The 19,662-nt window shown below is 41.6% G+C and overlaps 1 long non-coding RNA gene across 1 annotated transcript in view; it reads left to right on the forward strand.

The window, feature by feature from the left end:
• Positions 1 to 1,353: 1,353 nt before the first annotated feature.
• The window catches only part of LOC125485663, a 30,921-nt gene continuing 12,612 nt past the window's right edge, over positions 1,354 to 19,662 (forward strand). Inside the window, exons 1-3 of the long non-coding RNA XR_007264377.1 lie at positions 1,354 to 1,463; positions 3,816 to 3,993; positions 18,479 to 18,519. This is a non-coding gene — a long non-coding RNA (uncharacterized LOC125485663). The remainder of the gene's footprint in view (positions 1,464 to 3,815; positions 3,994 to 18,478; positions 18,520 to 19,662) is intronic.

Consider the following 19,662-nt stretch of genomic DNA (forward strand, 5'->3'; position numbering starts at 1 on the left):
CTCCCCCCCCCCCCCCCCCTCAGTGGTCGAGAACGCCCTCAACCGTGTCTCCCGCATTTCCCACAACTCATCCCTCGCACCCCGTCCCAGCAATAACAACCAAAAAAGAATCCCCCTTGTCCTCACGTACCACCCAATCATCCTCCGACACTTCCGCCATCTACAATCCGACCCCACCACCAAAGACATTTTTCCCTCCGCACCCTTATCTGCTTTCCGGAGGGACCACTCTCTCCATGACTCCCTTGTCCGCTCCACACTCCCCTCCAGCCCCACCACACCCGGCACTTTTCCCTGCAACCGCAGGAAGTACTACACCTGCCCCCACACCTCCTCCCTCACCCCCATCCCAGGCCCCAAGAAGACTTTCCACATCAAGCAGATGTTCACCTGCACATCTGCTAATGTGGTATACTGCATCCGCTGTACCCGGTGTGGCTTCCTCTACATCGGGGAAACCAAGCGGAGGCTTGGGGAGCGCTTTGCAGAACACCTATGCTCGGTTCGCAGTAAACAACTGCACCTCCCAGTCGCGAACCATTTCAACTCCCCCTCCCATTCCTCAGACGACATGTCCATCCTGGGCCTCCTGCAGTGCCACAACGATGCCACCCGAAGGTTGCAGGAACAGCAACTCATATTCCGCTTGGGAACCCTGCAGCCCAATGGTATCAATGTGGATTTCACGAGCTTCAAAATCTCCCCTCCCCCTACCGCATCCCAAAACCAGCCCAGCTTGTCCCCGCCTCCCTAACCTGTTCTTCCTCCCACCTATTCCCTCCTCCCACCTCAAGCCCCACCCCGATTTCCTACCTACTAATCTTATCCCGCCTCCTTGACCTGTCCGTCCTCCCTGGACTGACCTATCTCCTCTCTACCTCCCAACCTACACTCACCGTTACTGGCTCCATCCCCGCCTCTTTGACCTGACATTCAACTATCAGCTCTTTGAAACAATTCAAAGACTAATCTGTATATCATTTGCTTTCTCCTGTTCGCTTTTTGGACTTGCCCTTTTATTTTCTTTGTTTTCTTGTTTCTTGTATTTAATAAATAGTAAACTCACTCTTTTGTTAATTCAAGAAAGCTGGTTTAAATTAGCTCCTGCCACACTATAGGAACAATGTGACTGCACTGGAGTGGGTACAGAGTAGATTCACCAAAATGTTGCCTGGATTAGAGCATTTTAACTATGAAGACAGGCTGGATAGCTGGGGTTGTTTTCTTTTGAGCAGAGAAGGCTGGGTGTTGGGGGGGGGACCCTGATTGAGGTGTAAAAGATTATGTGGGGTGTGGTCAGGGCAGATAGGAAGCAGCTGTTGTCCATAGTGGAAGGCTCCATAACAAGGGGGTGAGGCATAATTTTGAGGTGAAGGGTGAGTTTAGAAGAGCTTTAAGGAAAAAATGTTTTCACCCAGAAGGTGATGAGAATCTGAAATGCACTGCCTGGGAGGGTAGTAGAGGTGAGATATCTCTCAACCTATATATAAAAAAAATGTGGAAGAGTACTTGACCCATGACCTTGAATGTTGTGACGCTAGTGCTGGCAATTGTTTGTAGATTACTGTAGGTAGATTCTGTGCTGACCTATCGGTGGAAGGGCCTTTTCAGTGCTGTATGATTCTATAACTCTTAATACCAGTTAATTTGAGTTTGGCAAAATGATATCCACAAGATCCTTTATGAATTGGCTTGTTGCAACCTACCAAGGGGCTAATCCTCTAAAGTAGAGGCACCAGTAAATCCCTTCTCATCCAGGAATTTAAAGGTTTAGGCTATCTAATCTGGAATCATATCGAATTGGGGAACCTTGCTTGGGGTTGGTGTGACAGTAAAAACGTGTCCTTTCTATCTACTATGGAATCTGATCCGTTAACAGTAGATTAGTGTTATGCTATTTAGGTCTGTTGCTGCAGTTGAGGAACATATTGCCCAAGCGTTGTATCTCTTTCTGTAAACCATGCTGGACTTTTGTAATTTATGGTGCACAACAGTTTGGGACAGTTTCTGTATCTTTTGGATATTGTTTGTCTCTCTGCTCGAGGTGAGAGAAGGTATTAATAGTCACTGTCAGCACAGGCAATCCGGCTTATGTATAGCATTTCCAAATACAGGGTGAAATCCTGACATTGCTCTGAGATTAAGGATGAGATGCAATCATGTAACATTGCATGAGTTTAAACGTTTTTTTCATCTGTTACAAAAGACACCCTGTCCTAAAAGGTTGCAGGAACAGCAACTCATATTCCGCTTGGGAACCCTGCAGCCCAATGGTATCAATGTGGATTTCACAAGTTTCAAAATCTCCCCTCCCCCTACCGCATCCCAAAACCAGTCCAGCTCGTCCCTGCCTGCCTAACCTGTTCTTCCTCCCACCTATCCCCTCCTCCCACCTCAAGCCGCACCTCCATCTCCTACCGACCAACCTCATCCCGCCCCCTTGACCTGTCCGTCCTTCCTGGACTGACCTATCCCCTTCCTAACTCCCTGCCCACACTCACCTTTACTGGCTCCATCCCCGCCTCTTCGACCTGTTTGTTTCCTCTCCACCTATCCTCTCCTCTATCCCTCTTCTATCCGCCTCCCACTCTCTCCCTATTTATTTCAAAACCCCCTTCCCCTCCCCCTTTTCTGATGAAGGGTCTAGGCCCGAAACGTCAGCCTCTCTGCTCCTATGATGCTGCTTGGCCTGCTGTGTTCATCCAGCCCTGCACCTTGTTGTCTCGGATTCTCCAGCATCTGCAGTTCCTACTAGCTCTGTCCTAAATCATCCCTTGCAGACAAAAGAGACTTTCATCCAATCAATCCCAGAGGTAAAAGGCCAGCATACAACTGCTTGTGCCATGCAGTTCCCTGAAGGTTGGTGTTGAGTGGTGGAAATAGATTCAGTAAGAACTTTGAAAAGCGACTTGGTGTGTGTACTTAAAGAAAATATAGGTCTGCTGAGAAGAACTATTTGGGTAGCTGTTACAGATCGCCAACATAGATGCATTGCACTGGATGGCTGCCTTTCTGTGCTGTATGATTCTGAGAAATCCATTTAGTTATGCTGCTGTGTAAATCATTTGTTTCATTTTTTTTCTTTTGTTCAGTGATAATTTATCTGACTTCCTTCAGGAACTTAAAAACAACCTTTAATTTGACAGCACATCAGGTCAACAAAGCTCTAATTGAAAGTCACATGCAAAAGCAGTGTAACGGCCTCCTCTGGTTCATTTACTCTGACTTAGAGTCTTTCTTGGAAATTTAAATAATTTCTCTAAGTTTCTAGACTTAAGTACACATAGACTTACTTTTAAAACTTTTATCCATAAATGACTGACCCATTTTACATATATCTGAGCATATGACCCATTTTACAGTGCATTATGATAATTGTAACAGGGTGAAGCCCCAGTAATTAAAGGGAAACACAGCAAAAAGCAGTTTAAGTTACAGTAACAGCAGGCTTAATTTTTTAAAATTGAAATTACTCTAGAGCCTTGCATGCGTACTAAAGATAATTAATATTAATTGCGTCATTCGCTTAAGAAAAAGTTACATGGCCGTTACAAGTTGTGCTTATGTACTCTGTTAAATTTAAAGACATTAAGTCTAATTCAAAAGAACTACTGGCAAAATGATGAAAACATGATCTGCAGTTAATTAATAGGAATTTGTTTTGTGTATATATGCATTATATCATAATTGACTATAAGGTCGATAGTAAATTAGAACTTACTTATTGTAACATATTCTATTCATTTTTTCTTCAATATACCTTTAATAATGGAAATCAGCATTTTGTAATTTTTGTTTTATTATCTTCACTTTAGCCCAGCGCCAGCACGGAGTATGAGCATCCTGAATCTTGCAGACAGATCAAATGTTGTCCTACCTCCTCCAGATTATGCCTCTGACCCAGTTAAACATCACAACAAGGAAGTATCATTCCACTCTTACAGTAGTGCCCCAACTAAAGGGATCATCGCCCAGTCAGACAATACAAGTTCAGTAAGTACCCATCAAAGATCAAACGTAGTGTCTTTTCTGTGATATATCCTTGATTATAAGGGTGTTTTTGAATTTACTTCTAGGACTTGGATTTTTTTTTTGAAGTTGCATGTCATGTGCAAGTAACACTGAAGCAAATTAAGTTTCTCTGAAATCCCAACGCTGAAAGCAGTCACTCTCCCATCTACGTTAGGAGGGCTGAGTCAAATTATTCTCTAGAAAAGTGAGTGTAGTTGCCATACTAACCAAAATTCCACCATTTTAACATTGAGCAGATTGGTGACTATTATTTCAGATTTAACCACTTATGAGTTTGACTTGTACTAATGAGTGTATTATTTGCAATGCTGCAAAGTAAAATTGTAAAAATGCTCAGCATTATACAACGTATTTGCCTTAAAATAAACACTTCTCAAGATTAAGTTCTCAAGATTCCAAACAAGAGTGATTGATTGAAGTTATTCCTACTTCGTGACAATAAATGTGTTTCCTGCTAGTGTGACTTCTGTCGTAAAAGATAAGTTCCACTTGTATTTAAACAACTTCATCCTTATGATCAATGATGATTAGTGTAGGTTAATTTGAAATGGCAGACAACATGAAGTTGAAATTGATCTTTGGGAGCAGTGTCAAAAAGTACATAAGACCCAACTTTTGCTTTCCATTGGCTTAGAGAAAAAAAATTCAGTTTTTTAAAATTTCAAAATAAATCTGTGAATCTGGGAAAGGCATTTCCAACAAAAAAAGTTTGAACTATCGTTCTGCAAGCTTTGGTTAAAAAATGATATGATGTAGGAGGGTGGGATTCAGATTCCTGGGACATTGGGACTGATACAAGCAGAAAGGATTGTACCTGGGCAAGACCAGGACCAATGCACTTTGGGATGGGGCAGGGGAGGTTTAAAGCAGAATGGGGGAAGAGTTTAAACTAGCAAAGTGGGGGGAGGGTGGGTGGGGTGAAGAGAGATAGAGAGAGAGTGTGGGGGGGTTGGGGGTGGTGGTGAAACTAGAATGGTAAGGGGATGGGAACCTGAGCAGGAACCTGAGGACAGAAAAACAAAGATAGAAACAAGAGATGAAAAGCAGAAGTCGAGGGCAGATTTTTAAAAACATATGAGGCCATAATGGAAACTGAAGCTAAGATGACTAACCAGGTTAAAAAGATAATTCTAAAGACTGTGTGTTAAGGTGTGGAGCATTCACAGAAGGTGGATGAATTAGAAGTACAAATAGATATAGATGATTATAATTTAGTTGCGATTATAGTGACACAACTGCAGTGTAACCAGCATGGGAACTGACATCCAGGGGTAGTCATTATTTTGGCAAGACAAACAAAAAGGGAAAGGAGGTGGGGTACTGTTGCTCATAAAGGTGGAAATCAATGCAGTAGTGAGGAAGAATATTGGCTCAGAAAATCACGATGTGGAATCTGTTTAGGTGGAGATAGGAAACATCCTGGGGAAGAAAACATTGGGGCTTGCCTAAGAGAAGGTATTAAAGAAGAAATCGTGGATAAATGCAGGAAGAATACAACTGTAATCCTGGGGGACTTTACGCATAGATTGGAAAAACCAAACGAGCAATGGTATTGTGGAAGTGGATTTCCTAGAGTGATATTTTTCTTAATCAAAACATTGCAGAACCAATCAGAGAACGGGCTAATCAAGATTGGGTGCTGAGGAATGAGAAATTATTAATTAAGTCTTGTTTTAGGGGATTCCTTGGGGAAGAATGACCATAACATGAGAGAATTCATCATTAAAGATGGAGAGTCAAGTTAGGATCTTGCATTTAAATGAAGAGAACTAAGAGGATAAGCCATAAATTGGCAAGAATGGATTGGGGAACCTTACTAAAGGGATTGATAGTGAATAGGCAATGATAACTGTTTAAAGAATGTGTAATGAATTGTAACAATCGTTTATTTCTGTCTGGCGCAAAAAATTAGGGGAAGGCAATGGCCTAGTGATAGTATCACTAGACTATTAATTTAAAAACTCAGCTAATGTTCTCAGGACTTGGTTTCAAATCTCACCACATCAAATGGTGGAATTTGAATTCAATAAAAAAAAAAAATTGAGAACTAAGAATCTACTGATGGCCATGAAACCTTTTCTGATGGCTAGAAAAACCCATCTGGTTTACTGATATCCTTCACAGAAGGAAATCTACCATTTTTACCTGGTCTGGCTTACATGTGATTCCAGACTCTCAGTAATTTGATTGACTCTCAATTGCTGTCTGAAATGGCCTAGCACACCACTCAGTTGTATCAAATGCTACAAAGTCTCAAAGAAATTAAATTGCACGGACCCCACGTGGCATCAACCAAGGTGCCAGAAAAGACAATGGCAGAAACAGCCCTGTTGACCCTCCAAAGGCTAACATCTGGGGCTAGTGCCAAAATTGGGAGAGGTATCTCACAGGCTAGTCAAGCAATAGTTGGCATTGTAAGGTATGATTCCATGAGTATGACTATATCCCACCATCACCATCCCTGGATATAGCTTGTCTCACTGGTAGGACAGAACCAGCAGAAATGGCAGCACAGTGGCATACAGTTGGGAGGGAGTTACCCTGGGAATCCGCAACATTGACTCCTGACCCCAGTAAGCCTCATAGCTTTAGGCTAAACATGGGCAAGGAAAACTCTTGCTGATTACCATGTACGTCCTCCCTCTACTGAAGAATCAGTACTCTATATTGAACAACATTTGGAGGAAGTATTTAGGGCAGCAAGGGCACAAGATGTATTCTGGGTGGCGGACTTCAGTGTCCACCACTTAGAGTGGCCCAGCAGCAGCACTCCTGGTTGAGCTGGTCGGGTCCTAAAGGACATAGCTGCAAGACTGGGTCTGTGGCAGGTGGTGAGGCAACCAGTAAGAGGGAGAAATATATTTGATGTCATCCTCAACAATCTGCAGGCTGTGGATGTATCTGTCCATGACAATATTTGTAAGAGTGATCACTGCACAGTCCCGAGTGGAGAAGACCATCATGTTGTGTGGCACTATCTGTGCTAAACGGATAGACTTTGAACAGATCTAGCAACTAGAGAATGGGCATCCATGAGATGCTATGGGCCACCAATATCTGCAGAATTATACCCCACTACAGTCTGCAACATCGTGGCCTGGCGTATCCTCCACTCAACCATTACCATCAAGCTAGGGGATCAACCCTGGTTCAGTGGACAGTCTAGGAGGGCATGCCAGGAGCAGCACCAGGCATATGTAAAAATGAGGTGTGAATCTAGTGCAGCTACCAAACAAGAATACTTACATGCCAAACATCATAAGTAGCAAGTGATAGACAGAGTTAAGTGATCCTGCAACCAATGGATCAGTCTAAGCTCTGCAGTCCTGCCACACCCAGTCATGAATGGTGGTGGACAATTAAACAAGTCATTAGAGGAGGAGGCTCCACAAATATCCCCATTCTCAATGACGGCAGAGCAACACATCAGTGCAAAAGATAAGGCTGAAGTATTCAAAGCAATCAGCAGCCAGAAGTGCCAAGTGGATGATCCACATCAACCTCCTGTAGTTGTCCCCAGCATCACAGATACCAGTCTTCAGTCAATTCAGTTCAATTCACATGATATCAAGAAACAATTAGAGGCACTGGATATTACAAAGTCTATGGGCCCTGACAACATTCCAGTAACAGTACTGAAGACTTGTGCTCCAGAACTTGCCACTCCCCTAGCCAAGCTCATTGAGTACACTGACATCTACCTGACAATGTGGAAAGTTGAATCAGAGATAGTAGGAACTGCAGATGCTGGAGAATCCGAGACAACAAGGTGCAGGGCTGGATGAACACAGCAGGCCAAGCAGCATCATAGGAGCAGAGAGGCTGACGTTTCGGGCCTAGACCCTTCATCAGAAAAGGGGGAGGGGAAGGGGGTTCTGAAATAAATAGGGAGAGAGTGGGAGGCAGATAGAAGAGGGATAGAGGAGAGGATAGGTGGAGAGGAAACAAACAGGTCGAAGAGGCGGGGATGGAGCCAGTAAAGGTGAGTGTAGGTAGGGAGTTAGGAAGGGGATAGGTCAGTCCAGGGAGGCAGGGACGAGCTGGACTGGTTTTGGGATGCGGTAGGGGGAGGGGAGATTTTGAAACTTGTGAAATCCACATTGATACCATTGGGCTGCAGGGTTCCCAAGCGGAATATGAGTTGCTGTTCCTGCAACCTTCGGGTGGCATCGTTGTGGCACTGCAGGAGGTCTGAGGAATGGGAGGGGGAGTTGAAATGGTTCGCGACTGGGAGGTGCAGTTGTTTATTGTGAACCGAGCGTAGGTGTTCTGCAAAGCGGTCCCCGAGCCTCCGCTTGGTTTCCCCGATGTAGAGGAAGCCACACCGGGTACAGCGGATGCAGTATACCACATTGGCAGATGTGCAGGTGAACATCTGCTTGATGTGGAAAGTCTTCTTGGGGCCTGGGATGGGGGTGAGGGAGGAGGTATGGGGGCAGGTGTAGCACTTCCTGCGGTTGCAGGGAAAAGTGCCGGGTGTGGTGGGGCTGGAGGGGAGTGTGGAGCGGACAAGGGAGTCACGGAGAGAGTTGTCCCTCCGGAAAGCAGATAAGGGTGGGGAGGGAAAGATGTCTTTGGTGGTGGGGTCGGATTGCAGATGGCGGAAGTGTCGGAGGATGATGCGTTGGATCCGGAGGTTGGTGGGGTGGTACGTGAGGACGAGGGGGATTCTTTTTTGGTTCTTATTGCGTGGACGGGGTGTGAGGGATGAGGTGCAGGAGATGTGGGAGACACGGTTGAGGGCGTTCTCGACCACCGAGGGGGGAAGTTACGGTCCTTGAAAAACGAGGACAACTGAGATGTACGGGAGTGGAATGCCTCATCCTGGGAGCAGATGCGGCGGAGGCGAAGGAATTGGGAATAGGGGATAGCATTTTTGCAGGAAGGTGGGTGGGAGGAGGAGTATTCTAGGTAGCTGTGGGAGTCGGTGGGCTTGAAATGAATATCGGTTTCTAGGTGGTTGCCCGATATGGAGACGGAGAGGTCCAGGAAGGGGAGAGAGGTGTTAGAGATGGTCCAGGTAAACTTAAGGTTGGGGTGGAAGGTGTTAGTGAAGTGGATGAACTGTTCGAGCTCCTGTGGAAAGTTGCTTGGGTATGTCCTGTACGCGCACAGCAGAGCAAACCAAATCCAACCAATTACTGCCCCATCAATCTACTCTGGATCATCAGCAATGTGGTGAAAAGAGTCATCAACAGTGTTATCAAATACCACATGCTCAGCAATAACCTGCTCACTGACACCCAGTTTGGGTTCTGCCTGGTCCATTCAGATCCTAGCCTCATTACAGCCTTGGTATTAAAAGATGCCTTTCTGCAAACTTCTTGATCAAACCTCCTATATTCGTGTCTAGATCATTAACATGCACTGCAAATAGCGAGGGTTCAAGTACTGATCCCTGTGGTATGCCAGTGGTCACGGGCTTCCATTCACTGAAACAACTTTTGACCATCACTTCTGCCTCCTTCCACTAAGCCAATTTTCAATTCAATTTGCAAAAATCCCCTGAACCCCGTTAGCTCTTACTCTCTTGACCAGTGGAGTTTAATTCTGAAATAACTGCACAGAGGCCATTATCCTGTCACCAAGCCATTTGTGCACAGTACGCTAGCTGTGGTCAGTCAGTCACCCGAACTGAAGAGATTCAAATCTCTTGGTCATATTGGTCAGCCAGGGCTCTCCTGATTGGCCCAGGTTAACAACCACAATTAACAACCTCTTAGTCAACGAGATCAACCTGGTTCCAATCACTACATCCCTCCCCTCCCAAGTCCAGGGATGTAAGCCTGGTCTTTGGCTCGCAGCTTTTCCTGCAATGATTTTGCCCCAAGTCTGGTTCCTCTGATTTGGACTCTGACACAGGCAGCGTGTACCAGAACGTTGCCCGCTTCTTGCATCCAGAGCGTCTTGGAAGGGTTTCCTCCTCTTCTCCCGGCAGTAATGGTATCGAAGCTGCATCCTTCTTGGACTGAGGTTTGCTCCACAGTAGACAGAGGGGGAGAACCTATGGTTTCTGACAGGCCTTCTGGCTATTCTGAGGGGCCAGGTGTGTTTTGCTCCTGCCCTATTTGCAAGGTAACAGCTTTCAGGTGATCCACATGTTTCTTCAGGACTGTATCACCTACCCAAACTTTGTAAGTGACAGGACCTGACCTTGCGTCAACCTCACCTCGTACCCATACAGGGCTATTTCCATGGTAATGGCACCAAACTTCATCCCCTGAATTAAATTGTGTCCCTCGCTTAAAGGTGGCATGTGGCCAGCTTTGGCATTCCTGTTGCCGTTTCACCTCTCCCACACCCATGTCTCAGAATATCAGGCTTAATCTGGTGCAGGGTCTTCTCCCATCAGCAACTCTGCTGGAGCTATCCCTGTTGTTGCGTGTGGAAAAAAATCCAGAGGTGGGGTCAGACTGATTACACTTGACGTCAATGCCATATTAAACATTTCATCAAGGAGCCCTTGCAAAACTGGAATCAGAGGGCAAACTCCCTGCTGGTTGGAGTCATACCTGGCACATAGGAAGATGATTTTAGTTGTTGGTCCAGTCATCTCAACTCTAAGACATTTGCACCAATCAAACCCCATGCTATCATCATCATCTATAATAAGCAGCAATCTAACCACCACCCCTTGACATTCAATAGTGTTACCATCACTGAATAGCCGGGGGGGTTATTATTGACCAGAACTGAACTCACCACTTAAACATAGTGGCTACGAAAGTAGGTCAGAGGCTAAGAATACTGAGGCAAGCAACTCACCTTCTTATTCCCCAAACCCTGTCCATCATCTACAAGGCGCAAATCAGGAGTGTGATGGAATACTCCCTCCCTCGCATGGGTTGTTGCAGCTCCGACAACACTGAAGAGGCTCGAAACCACCCAGGAGAAAGTAGCCCGTATGATTGATACCACATCCACAAGCCTCCACTCCCTCCATAACCGATAGTCAGCAGCAGCAGTGTGTACTATCTACACTATAGAGATTCACCAAACATCCTTAAATAGCACACTCCAAACCCACAACCACTTTCATCTATAAGGACAAGGAAAGCACCTGCAAATTCCCCTCCAAACCACTCACCATCCACTGGCAGGTGCACTACAACATTGCTAAGTGACAAGTTATACATGTTGTGATAAACAGAAAGGCAGAGTTTTGTTTAAATTGTGATATATTGAGAACTTTAGGTGTACAAAGGGATCCAGTGTCCTCTATATACGAGTCAATAAAAGTGGACAGGCAGGTGCAGCAAGCAATTAGGACAGCAAATGGTGTATTGGCCTATTGCAAGACGATTTGAGTTCAAAAATATAAATTCCTTAGAGCAGTTAAGCAGGGCTTTGGTGAGGCCAAACCTGAAGTATTGTGTGCAGTTTTGGTCTCCCTACCTAAGAAAGTATATATTTGTCAAAGAGGAAGTGCAGTGGAGATTTACTGTGTAGATCGGTTTGCCTCAGCCTGTATTCACTAAAGTTCAGAAGAAAGACGGAATCTGCTTAAAATGCATACAATTCTAACAGGGCTGAGCAGACTATCTGCAGGAAGAATATTTTCCCTTGTTAGGGAATCAAGAAACCAAGGGATACAGTCTCAAAATATAGGTTGGACCATTTAGGATTGAGATGAGAAATAATGTTTTCATTCAAAGGTTAGTGAACCTGTGGAATTCTTGATGACAGATGGCTATGGAGGCCAAGTCATTGAATGTATTCAAGAAAGAGATTTTTTAGATTTTTAAATCAAGTGTATGCAAGAGTAAGCAATTTAAAAATGGCTTAACATAATGAATAATGTGCACTGCTATACTTTTCAAACTGGAATGTGTCATTGACCCAGAAGCTTAGCCATGGTCATATTGAATAGTTTAGCAGGCTCAAAGGACCGCATGACCCATTCCTGCTTCTAGTTTCTCTTCTTACAAGGTCGTTAACATAGACTAATTTTCACTCTGAACCCCACAACCACACCCTCCCCCAATCTGTTTTGTGATAGAAAATGAAAGTAATAGATGAGTAGCAAAGCAGATTAATTACAGCAATCTTTACCAAAACATTGGAGAAATTGCTGGTTAGAAAGCTGCTTCAAAAAGGAGATAATGTCAGTCGGTGAGTCTCATAGACTGATGTTCAACTTTCCAGCTGACAATTGGAAAAAAAGTATCATTCTCAGCTCCACAGTTCTCAGATGTTGAATAATGTGAAGCCCTAACTTCCATCTTTTGCCAAAATTCGTTGGCATCAAAGGAAGGAAGAATGACCTGCTGTCAGACTTCTGTATTGTTGTGAGTCAGCTCTGTGTGAGTGTGAGATCTGGCAGCTTTTACTTTTATCTTTAACTCCAGCCACCAGTCGTCAGCTCGCATCCACCCCCTCCCCCAACCCAGCGCAATTCTTAATGTTCGTAATCCTTGAAACTGGGGTCATTTATAGCTTTATTCCACACAGATCCAGAGCTAAAACATAGGGACTTCCTGGTTTGTATCATTAAGTTATTCATTGTGTAAGCTTATTGAACCATCAGGGCCTTATTGATTTAAATCTTTACTTTTCCTTTGATGTACTTGGCAGTCATTTTTAATGCTTTTTTTCCAAAAAACACTTGCTACTATTTCCTCACAATCGCTGACCTAAAAGCTGTTAATTCAGCTTTTGCCAGTGTGGAATGACATAGAATATTTTCATGAAGACTAAAACTGCTAAAAAGAGTTTACAGTTGCCATCATTTAGAATTGCAAAAACTTCTGCTGTAGCATCTTGCCTGTTTGCATTCATAAAAGTATATTGTACAATTACTGCATTAACAATGTTAATTGGAAAACTATATTAATTTGAAATGGAATCGTTAGCAGATAGATTTTACTTACATGAAAATCAGATTGAAAATTGTTTAAAACTAGTACTTCAGTGGTAAGGAACCTTGTCATCAGAATATAAATTCCTGATTACTAGCAAAAACAACATGCACTTGAAGGAATTATTTAAATTTTAGAGGACACAATAACTGGAATCTAGTTTTGAATTTTATCAACAAATTATTTTTAAATTAAGTTTCTTCTTCGCTTTGTAAATTATTTGTACATCTCAGATGTGAAATTAAAAATAAACCTGTTGTGATAACAAGCATAGAGCTTGTTATTCTGAAGTACTGTATGGAGAAAGCAAGTTACTTTCAAAAGTTCATATGAATCTATGAAAACCTTTCCATTGTAGAGTTTTTAATGAAACATTCCAAGTTTGTCTTACAATTTCCACATGCAAATGTTTAGCTAGCCAAAATAAATTATGTACATGTTATGGTTAAAATTGTGGCTACGCTTTCAGTCGGATGTAGTGAGTAGATTAAAGTGTTAGCAATTTATTGTCCTCAAGTATAATTTGTCATTTGCAATCTCGTTGATAATAACAATTACTGCCACAAAATGTAGAATTTTTCACTAGTATGGAAAGTGCTCTTCTCAGCCTGGAACTAGTATTCATGAGATGAGAGTGTAGGTTTGATGTGTCCTGTGTATGACCTAGATATGCTTTATGCTGATGTTGAGTGCCCAAAATAGAAATATTCTCAAGTGATGACATTACTCATCTGGAGCATGCAAACTTCAAAAATTAGATAACTTTTATTTTGTAAAATGTTTACAAGCATTATTCTGTGATGCCTTTGACAAAAGGGGACACCCTAGTATTGCTTTGAGATTAACTGTAATACAATTATTTCTTAAATGTGTGTGCATGCAAATCCAGAATTCAACATTTTAAAAGATTTTAGCAATAAATGTGTAATGATTGCAGCTGGTGCCCTAAGTTATGTGATTTAGACTGGGAACTTGGTGTCTTGATAATTGGATCAAGATGTCCTTTGCTTGTAATCATTTTTATCAATCCATTAAGGATTTTTTGCAATTGAAAAGTAGTACTTGGCATAGCTGCTAGCTAGCAGTTCAGCAGAAGATTCATGTGACATGAACAGGTGACTCTGTCTGAAATAAGAACCATTTTTTTCAACATTCAAAAACTGCTAGTTAATGTTTAATGTAAAAACACATGCAATACAGCTCCTCCTAACCTTAATTCTGAGTTTCCACCATTTTAAAAACTTGACCTCATTGATCATCATGTTCGCAGAAAGTTACTACATCTTCACTTGATTTTAAAACAGCACAGTCAATCTAGTAGGCATGTTTGGAAATTTCTAACTAGTATACCTTCCAGAAATGTGACTTCAAATATCATAGAATTTATTTAAGCAATGTTGTTGTATTTGAGATGTAATTATTTTGTTGATAACTCAGCTGCCATATTTGTATGTCCTGTCACTGTAGTTTGTTTAAACTATTTCTTCCATTTCCTGAATGTCAGTCATACTCCTATATAGTTCAATCACACACACTGCCTTCTGGAATATTCTCTGGTTAATCACTCTTCATTTGTATGTGTTGACAGGCTATCTGACACTCTAACAATCCCCATATCCACTCTAATCCACAAATCTACACTCTAACAACTGACAGCAAGGTGACCTAGTTGTTACTTTTCACCCCTTCCAGCCTAAAAACAGAAGTTCACTATTGTCATCTGGAAGTTTGCCTTGGCGATGTAGAAATATTGCTCTCCTCGATGGCTCGTACATCTGAACTTCAGTCTGGGAGATTCACACTATTTTTAAAGATGGCTTATGTCATGGGAAGGAGTGCAGACCTCCTTTACAAATGCAAGCCAACCTCTTTATCCCCCAGCACCACCACCAATGTCCATTTTCTAGGGTCTATCCTTTGTACCTTGCAGATTGCCCAAAAGTTGGTTCCTGTATTTGCAAAGCAGATGTCCTTTAGTCCAGATTTTGGAATCCTGTAGACTTTGCTTGGAGAATTTTCATCCAATGGAAGTGCTAATGCAGTGACAGTTTTTAAATTTTCTTTTCGTTCCACTGTGTAACACTGTCTTGATTCAAGAACCAAAATAATTCAACAATTCAACATGCAATGCTTATAACCAATAGAAATGGCAACCAAGGTTGAAATTGGAATACCATCAGCCATATAATTCTTTTGAGATTCTCTGCCATTTGCCATGCAGTTGATTACAGACTGGGCTGGAGACCTTCTTGCCAAAAATTGTGATCTGTTCCCAACCATCTGAAGGCTTTTAAAACGCTATTTAGAGTTGCCACCAACTGTGTGCTTTCACCAAAAGAATTGAATGTCACCTTCAAGTTCACTCCAGTACTGCGTGGAGAATGTTTTTGTTTCAGGAATGCAGATAGCCCTAAAGATAAGTAATCTTTGTCCCCTCAATTTCTCTTGTCAGTTAACCTTTGGTGTTAATTCTTTTGAGGGAGTTTCTGGTATCACAGTTTCCCAACATTCACTTTTTAAAACCATACAGTTGAGGCAATTATCTTGAAAGGTAGCAATGAGAATTTTTCACATGCTGCCTGATCGTGTTTCAATGTTGACCCATTACGGTTTATTTCGTCTGTTTTAACACCAACATCAGTTTGAGCTTTATTTGCTGAATGTATAGAATTAGTATGAGGTATTTACTACATTTTGAAAACATGGAATATGTGTTACACTGATATGAAATCAGCAAGTGTGCCAAAAGTCATGATGCTGCACACCTGAAAGATTTGTTTAAATAATTATTAGGAACTGGACATGGCCAGCAGTTGTTCCCCAGGTAAGATGATGGTGGCAGGCCTTCACCTTGAACCACTATAGTTCATGTGGTGACAGAAACCATGAAGAAATCATGATGGATATCCAAATCTGAATGCCATGTAACTTGGAGGGGAATTTCAAGGTGCTAGTGTTCAAACGCACATGCTTCCCTCATCTCTAGGTGACAGAGGTTATAGATTGGGCAGTATACAACTAAACCTTACAAAAAAACTGCACAAGTGCAGACTTTCCTCCAGTAGTAATGCACATAAAGTGTTGTAGGATTTTTTAAGTTCATAATTTATACATGATTTTAATCAACATTTCTGTTTATTTTTAAGTTTTTTTTTATTCACTGATGGGATGGGACATCAGTGGCTGAGCCAGCACTTATTGCCCATTCCTAGTTGTCCTCGAGAAGGCGGTGATAAACTGCTGCTTTGCAATCCATTTGGTGTAGGCTTGAGCAGTTGGATCTATACTTGACAACAGGAGTACTGAAGGTTCAGAGGGGAGGTGAAGAACCAAATAAGAGAAATAATAGAGGAATTATAAGAAAAGACTAGCAGCTAGCATAGAGAGAATCCCAAAATTTTCTGGTATTTTAGTAGTAAAAGAGTGGTTAAAGGAGGGGTACAGCCAATTGGAGACCGAAAAGGGGATTTATACATGGAGGCAGGGGCATGGCAGAGGTGTTATTTATGCTTTGCATTCCTCTTTTACGAAAGAGGTGCTGCCCGAACCAGTGTGATAGAGAAGGAACCTGTCACTGGATGTGTTCAAAGTTAGTAAGGAAGAGGTCGTGGATAGACTGTTGGTTCTCAAAGTTGACAGTGCAGCAGACCAGATGAGATGCATCCAAGGATTTTGAAAGAAGTAAAGGTAGAAATTACAGGTGCGCTAGTTTGTAACCTTTCTTCATCCCCGGACTTGGGCTGCCAGACGACTGGAGAATTTCAAACATTACAACCTAGATCAAGAAAGTTTGTAAGGATATTCACAGCAATTATAGATAAGTCTGTTTAATTTTGGTAGTGGGGAAACTTCTAAAAATAAGCCTCGGCATTAACTATCAATTATCATTAACACATGCATTCACCATGCCAGTGTCTGTACCAATCAAAGTGCACTTGCCAACAAATCAGCACCCTCCTCTTGTACAGTACATACATTGTTGTTAACTTCATGAGTATTCTTGCAAATTGTCTTGATGAAAGAAGAAAATCTTCAACAAAATGTATCGCTTTCTTAGCAACACATTCTTGTTGATGACCCATCTCCAGAAATGAAGTAGATTAGGCAAAAAGTTGGAGCTGCGCATGCAGACAAAGGAAGGGTGGAAGATAGAAGCGATATTAATTAAATTTTCCAATCCACAGTGAAAATAGGAATTCTGCATCAATTATAGTTATCAAAGTACAAGGAAAAGTGTTGTGGGAGAGGACCTGCGTATCTCCTGAAATGGGGAATGCTCCACACCTCACAAAAAAAGACAGACATAGCCATGTGTGGATCCAAATAACCGCACTTTATTTAGAGGAAGTAGATTGTGTTAAAGGAGTAACTATTCAATGAGGAAAAGTAAGTTCAGCCAGGTCGAGGAAGGTTGTTTGGATCGACATTCTAGAAAGAATCAGAGCTCTGACTGTCCTAATGGGGGATGGAGATGTAGAGAGATTTAATGTTTGTGATGAAGAGGAGGCTGTTTGGAACATCAAATTAAGTTTGTTTAAAGTTTGTGTGTAAAGCAGATTTTAATATCCTGAAGTTGATTTGTTGCAGCTTGTTCCAGAAATCATTTGCATGGTGCCTTTCCAGTTAAATGCTGCCCTCCTGTGATTAAAATCTGTACTGTAAGAGAGGAGCAACTGACCTGAAGCAGCAGTTTGTCTACATTTTCTAAGTAGATCATGCAGTACAGGAGTGAATTTGACCTACTTTCACCAAAACAAGTACTTTTTGAAATGAGCTTTAATAATCTTATTTGACATCCATTTTGATTCTGTTTTGCTTTTGTACAGCATATACCAGTGCCTTCACCGGATCTGCTGACTGAGGAAACTGAACTACCATTATCTTTTCCAGTTGAAGTTACTGTTAATTCTAATCCCTAAGCAGTCAGTTTCTCAAATTTTTATCCAAATGCCACAATGATATTTTAGCAACTAAATAATCAGAAATATTTTAATTATAACTCTAGGTTTTATTTTTTAATATAAATTAACAAATCTAGTTGACTAATGAAATAAAAAATATTTCCCTAATTATCTCTTCCAATTATTTATCTTTTCAAGGTTGGTTAAATAGACACTCCCTGTCAGTGATAACACTTTACTGATGGTAGTATGTTATAACTTGGGTTGATCAGAATATTGATTTATTGAATAATTGAAAATATTGCCTTCTGTTTGAATCCAAATAAGGAAAGAAATCAGCTGTAGGGGTTACATGATGGAATCCTAGTGCATAAATGATTAAACTAGATATACAAAGTATTTCTATTTCAATTTAAATTTCATGAGATTTTTCCTGTTTTGGAGTAAAGTGGAGCTACAACTGGGAAATTCTAGATATTGTTCACATGTTGTCAACATTTAAAGTTCCCAATTTTCTAACAGCACTTACACTTGTCTGTAAAGCATTTTGTGACATTCTACGTTGTAAATGCAATTTCTTTACAACTTTTATAGCTACGACAGCAGCAGCCAGTTGTTATGGATTGTAAACTCAATGCTACCTTTTGTCATAGACACGCAGCATCAAACTTCCATTTCCTTTTACAGAGTTCAGAGGCAAATGGCGTCATGAAACCACCTTTCCTCAGGTAAGGGATATGTTATTCACAACAATTAATGTTCCCAGAAAATGCTAGAAATTCTCAGCAAGTCAGACAACATCTATGAAGAGAAACAGAATCAACATTTCAATTTTTTTTCAATTTTGTTTCCACTTGTAACGTTGACTGTGTTACTCTTCACAGATATTACCTATCATGCTGAATATTTCCAGCACTTTGTTTTATTTCAGATTTCCAGTAATTGCTTAATGCTACCATATCTTACCTTGCTCCAGATCAGCTCTGTGCTTGATCAGGAGCCAGTGTTTACATTGTTTACAATAGAACATGATACAATAGACATAAACATGTCTTTAACCATGATGCTGCAGATGTGGCATATCTCGGGTATATATGTGTGCAAAATTTGGTAGTTGTCTCTATGCAGATTGAAGGGAATTCTATTCTTGAAACAGCATTTCAATGGAAAGCTTAGTTTCAAATTTTTTAATAACTACAGTCTTTGCTTTAAAATTTTTTTATCATTTTCATGCTAGGTGGGCCTTATTGGCAAGTCAAAATTTTTGGAATTTTTAGGGCTTTTTTGAACTGTTTTACTTTTTTGGGAAATTGAATTTGATACTTAGAAACAATTCAACTCCCTCCCTCCCTGCCCTAACCCAAAATTATTTTCCACTTGAGCCGTAATGTCTGCCTAGAACAGTGCTTCCTAAAGTGTAGGTTGTTTTACTTCAGGCCGCCTTTGAATCCTTGCCTTTGTTTGAATGGTGAGTGAGTGCGATCTAACTGATTAATTGATTGTTAAAACGGATTCCTGTCCCTAACCCCTTTCTCCTCACACTCGTGGCTCACCAACATCCCCCTTTTCCCTTCATGAACACAGAACTCTTCAGGCTGTTCACCCTTAGGTGGCAGGGATGGATGAAAATCATTCAATTCTCAATCCTTGGAATGGGAAACAATTTATCAAGTACCACCTTAGTAGAATGCATGTGGAAACACCATCACTTTCATGTTTCCCTCCAATTTGCGTAACACTTTGATTTAGAATAAAACAACTGTTTCCTCATTATTTGCTGAATCAAAATTATGGATCTCTACTTTCTGTGTATCCACACCACACAGACTGCAGCAGTTCAAGAAAACTGCTCACCACCACCACCTATAAAA

Source organism: Rhincodon typus, chromosome 21 (assembly GCF_021869965.1).
Source record: "Rhincodon typus isolate 14 chromosome 21, sRhiTyp1.1, whole genome shotgun sequence".
NCBI classification, from domain to species: Eukaryota; Metazoa; Chordata; class Chondrichthyes; order Orectolobiformes; family Rhincodontidae; genus Rhincodon; species Rhincodon typus.